We start from the raw sequence: 5,835 nt of genomic DNA, 5'->3' as shown, positions 1-5,835 counted from the left end.
TCAGTCACTCTTCCTGCTGCTCTCCACCCCACATGCTGTTTGGCACCATCCCCAAAATATGCTGAGAGTGCACTCTATCTCAATATCTGCATATTTAAAAAAGCAATTTAACAGTGTTAACCTCAGTACTGTCCCCTGAAGAACACCACTAGTAACTGCCCATAAGTTGGACTTTATATTACTGACCTCAGTCCTTTGAACACAACAGCCCGTTTTTAATGCATCTTATAGCCAATATACCCAAACCATGTCTCTCTAGCTGTAAGGACAGAGTAGGTGAATATGTCACAATTAAAATCAAGGCAAACAACATTCACAACTCTTCCTCATCCACAGAGGCAGTCATTTCTTTGTAGAAGGTTATCATGTTGCTTAGACACAAACTTCCTTTAGTAACTCTGTACTGAATTCTCTTAATTGTTTCTCTTCCTTCAGGTACTTGCACATAGCTTTCAGGAGGATTTTTTACATTATCTTCCTGAGGACTGAGATACGGCTGACCACTTCTGGTTTTCTGGGTCTTCTTTCTTGATTTTCTTGAAGTTGAAGTTAAGGATTTCTTGGTATATTTTAAGTATACAAAGGTATGCTTTAAAGAGCAAAGACTTCTTTACAATATGCATGTAAGCTGTGTTAAATAAATAAATATTTTATATTTTCAGGCTGCAGTGAGACAGGCAAATTTTATCTATGTGAGAAAAGTTGTCTTTCTTAGTCCTGGTCCACAGCTATTTCAAATATATGCTTGCTAATAAGTGGTTGTAGAATAACGTATAAATACTCTAACAGAATCCATTCTGAAGACATGAAATAATTAATACATTAGAAAGCATTAGTCAAATCAATTTAACCTCTCCAACTGGCTGAGTTTCAATTTAATGCAAAGTATAAAATCCCCTCCAACATAATTAGTCACCTTTAATTACTTTGATATTAGAATGCAAATGGAAAAATAAAAAGCTAAATAATTAAGCTAATTAGTGTACACTTTGTATTACATTAGTATAATAAAACAATATGTTTGTATGGTTAATATAAAGTTTTTTATTGATTTTTTTTAGTTATATGCACAAATGTGTTTGTGTTTATATACAGATTATTATTATTATTATATTAAATAATAATAATAATAATAATAATAATAATAATAATAATAATAATAATAATAATAATAATAATAATAATAATAATTTTAAATCTAGCTCAATCAACTCTGTATTACAACTTGTGGTTTAGCCCCATCAGGCAGCTAAGTACCACATGCTTCCATATATAAAATTTGAAGGGGTATCATGGAACAAAGTGTTCGTTAGCCCACCTCAGTGACTGAAGGAGGAACAGAAGAGATGGAGCTGGTAACTGTCAAAATAAACAAATACGAAGTTATAAACACCAATTTTTTTAAAACATTCTTTCTTCAGAAGCAGAGTATTATATAAGCTGAATTATATATACTGAGTAAATATATTTGTAAATATATTATGCATACTGAGTATAATCCTGAGTTATGTATTTATTTTTCTGCAATATATCTGTTTGGAATTAGCAGATGTTAAAAACAATGGTGTGCTACATTTAGTCAAAAATGTAGAAATTACTTCTGTAGGACATAGTGTACAAGATGTGTTGGTAACAGAGGAGAGTGCTGTGTAAAACCTAAAGGGTATTATGGTGGTTTCTATTTAATTTTTGCTTCTTTATTGATGTCTCAATCCTTAATTGAAACAACTGTATACTGAAACATATTGCATGTAATTTTCAAGCTGTTTGTGATTCATAATTAATAATATTGTGGAACAAAAATTAGAATTTAATATCTCAAACACCAGCTAATGCAACCATAATCCTCTGAGAAGATCTACAAACTGCTAAAGCTGATTCTATCATTAAAATTACCTGTGGACACCTAAAATATTCAAAAACTTAGTTACATACTCTGGGGGTCATAGTGAATCATGGAGATATACATTTCCTGTGATTCATTACAAAACTTTGAGCTATTATTATTCTGCAGCAACTATTTACATTTTTTAAAGACTCTTATAATCCAAATGTTTTCCACAGACATACACATATATATTTTTATATAGCCATGTATATGATAATTTTTTACTCTGTCATATTTCTGGAGATACTTATTGGTATTTAAAATACATTATAAAATTACAGTTATGATGAAACAAGCATTTCTGGAAAGTTGAGAAAAAATATAAATTTTAAATAGAACACATATATTTAAACTTTCAATCCAGGACATTAAGAGATCACAAGATGAGTAATTTATTTATTTATTTATCTTAGTATACTTGAAACAATATCTATTTGTATATTGTTAAAAATATTAGATAACATTTGTCGTCATTGTCCTATTTAATTTTTAATTATGCAAATGTAAAATTATGTGGTATGTCGATTGTCATCATTCACCAGGTGACTGTACATTTAGGACTCCATATTCCTACAGACTGTTCAAGGGTCCTGATCCTCTGGATTACCTTGCAGACAAGGAAGCTTACGTGGTTCTTGCTTTGCAGTTTGTGGACAGAGCTGACAGGTGCACTGAGAAACCCTTCCATACCATAAGAGTCACATGCACAAAACCTGTTTCGGATGCAGGGGAAGTTTAAACCTGGAGTGTTGTAACTGGAACATTTTAAGTTCAACAAGAAAGCATTTTCTGATGAAACTTTCCTAAAAAGAAAATCTGTCAGAAAGCTGCCTATTAGATCTCTTTCTGCTTATTCATTCTGATGTCGTTCTTACACTTTCAGGGCAGTATGCTAGCATTTTCACTGCTTTTTGACATTCATGAAGCAAGGTAGTGATTCCATGCAATACCCAGAGGATTATATATATTCTGACTACCAGCTGCTTGGGGTATCATTGCAAGGCAAAGATTATACTTTAGCTCAATATTTCTGGAGATTAATGTTACTATATTATTTTTCACTTTAACCTTAGCTCTGAATTTCACAGTTTGTAAAGCTTTTGAGGCATATTGCAACACTGTTGCAATATTTCTAAGCCAAAATTTTAAGTACATTCTCCAGGATCTAATTCCCGGAGTATTTTCAAGTTTTGAAATTATGTGAACCACAATATATAGTAATGTGGTAGATTTTCACCTCCTTAGAAAGTAGGTCAATTCCAAAGTTAGGTTTCGAGTGGAAATAAACAAGGATTTATGCAATTAATGTTTATTATAAGATCTTCACATGAATCACTACCATTAGATTTTTTTTTTTTTTTTTTTTTTTTGAGCAAAAAGAATAGCAAGAGTTTGAAAGTCAGGCAATTAAATCAAATGGAAGAGATATGTGGTGGAATTTGTATAGCCCTTCCCAATCATTTGAGACCTTTATTGTTTAGTGTCATAAAATATACAGTATACTTCAAAATTTTACATAACTTTTATATTAAGACACAATGCAAAATAGTACATTTAAAATATGCAACTTATTTACCTCTGTTAACAGGGCCATTCTTTTTTTTTTTTTTTTTTAAAAAAAAAGGTAGTAATATTTAAACAAATTTTAAATAGTTGTACACAAGTAAAAGCAGCTATGGTCTTAGTAGCTCACATAAAACTTTTTATTATGGTTTTAATGTCCACAGATGTAATTGCAAAAGACATTCTGGTGACTCCTAAGATAGTGGAAACAACAAATCTGATTTTTATAATAAAGAAACTTGAAAACCTAATGCAAGTATTCCTAAAACAATCATGAGTTTTATTATTGATGTTATTAACTAAGTAGAATTGTCATATAATTTCAACATGGAGTAAGTTTGTTCATTACAGAAATAAGGGATGTTGTAGGCTACAAACATACAAAATATGTAAAGAGCTATTGCCATTATAATGGTCTTAGCTATAGTTTGTTTTTTTCTAAAAAGTTTTTTTTTTTTTTTTTTTCCCATAAATATAGTATGATTCCTATCACAGAGCATGCTGCCGTTACAAATACAGTAAGAAAGGCCCACTAAACCTTCTCCAGGTAGGTATTCTCATGCTCAGTTAACTGCCTACCAGTAATAATTTCAATGTTTGTCTTTACTGACTGATTACATCATTCCCTGGAGAATTAATTTATTGATTCATTGATGTCTTATTTAATAATGAAATTACTTTTCATCCTGCTTAACTGATTCACTGCTTTGTTGATTGTCCACTTACTGAATTTATTTGTTTAGCTAATTATTAATCCTTAAACTTTGCCTGTTTAATACCACTCCATTGCCTGTGTATTTTAATTATAATGAGTTTTGCAACCTAATTGACTCTGTACCTACATGATTTTCTCACTTAATTAATTGTGTTTATACAATTAATTGGTTGATTTATCCACCTCTATTTAATCACTGAATAATTGTATGGCACTGAGTTATGTAATGATTTGGTAGCCATAGTCACATACTACCAATATTTGTCCAGAGCAGACCATGTCTCCTTCGTCTTCCTTACATTTTTACCTATCACTACCTCCTCTACCTTTTTTAATGTCCTCACTGTTTCTTTTTTTTTTTTCTTTGTTTGTTTTTTTTTTTTAATTCAAATTAAATACATATTGATCTTTAACATTATCCAAATTTCTGTTTATTAAAGTAAATTTAAAAAATATAAATTAAAATTATTCCCCCCAGGGACAAGCATGACTACAGAGGATAAGAAAAAGGCTGAGGTTCTTATTGCCTTCTTTGTATCTGTCTTTACCTGCCAGACCACTTATCTTTGGGGTACTCAGCCTCCTGACCTGGAAGTCTGGGACAACCAGGGGATCAGGCCCAGTCAGCATGGGTTCATGAAAGGTAAGTCCTGCCTGACCAACTTCATCTCCTTCTATGTCTGGGTGATCCCTCTGGTGGATGAGGTGAAGGCTGTTGACGTACATGTAGTCTACCTACACATCATCATGGTTGTTGACATGGTCTGCCACAGTATTCTCCTGGAGAAGCTGGCAGACCATGGCTTGGACAGGTACACCCTTTGCTGGGTTAAAAAACAGGCTGGATGGCTGGGCCCAGATAGTAGTGGTGAACTGAGTGAAATCCATCTGGCGACCAGTCACCAGTGGTGTTCCCCAAGGGTTGGTGTTGGGGCCTATCCTCTGTAATATCTTTACTGATGACTTGGATGAGGGAGTTGAGTGCACCCTCAGTAAGTTTGCAGATGACACCAAGTTGGGGGAAAGTGTTAATTTTCTGGAGGGTAAGAAGGCCCTGCAGAGGGACCTGGACAGGATGGGTCAATGGGCAGAGGCCAATGGGATGAGGTTCAACATGGCTAAGTGCCAGGTCCCGCATTTTGGCCACAACCCCATGCAGCGCTACAGGCTTGGGGCAGAGTGGTTTGAAAGCTGTGCAGAGGAAAAGGAATTTGGGGGTGCTGGTTGATGCTTGCCTGAACATGAGCCAGCAGTGTGCCCAGGTGATCAAGAAGGCCAAAGGCATACTGGTTTGTATCAGGAATTGTGCAGCCAGCAGGACCAGAGAAGTGATCATCACCCTGTATTCTGCTCTGGTGAGGCTGCACCTCTGTGTACTGTGTTCAGCTTTGGGATCCTCACTGCAAGGAGGACATTGAGGCCCTGGAACATGTCCAGAGAAGAGCTACAAAGATGGTAAAGGACCTGGAACACAAGTCCTATGGGGATATCTGAGGGCACTGGGGTTTAGTCTGGAGAAGAGGAGGCTCAGGGAAGACCTGAATACTCTCTACAAGTACCTGAAAGGAAGTTATGGGGAGCTGGGTGTTGGCTTCTTGCAGATAACTAGTGGTAGGTAGAAGGAATGTCCACATAACTAGGTAGAAGGAATGTCCACAAGTTACACCAG

General features: G+C 34.6%; 1 long non-coding RNA gene across 1 annotated transcript; it reads left to right on the top strand.

The window, feature by feature from the left end:
* Positions 1-491: 491 nt before the first annotated feature.
* Positions 492-4,777, top strand: LOC116486692. Its single transcript, XR_004252984.1, has 3 exons — positions 492-584; positions 3,930-3,998; positions 4,722-4,777. It is a non-coding gene; the product is annotated as an uncharacterized LOC116486692 (long non-coding RNA).
* The last annotated feature ends 1,058 nt before the right edge of the window (positions 4,778-5,835 follow it).

The sequence above is a fragment of the Aythya fuligula genome, chromosome 2 (genome assembly GCF_009819795.1).
Source record: "Aythya fuligula isolate bAytFul2 chromosome 2, bAytFul2.pri, whole genome shotgun sequence".
Taxonomy (NCBI): Eukaryota; Metazoa; Chordata; class Aves; order Anseriformes; family Anatidae; genus Aythya; species Aythya fuligula.
The sequence above is the reverse complement of the archived record's forward strand: the minus strand, read 5'-3'. Positions and strand labels throughout refer to the sequence as shown.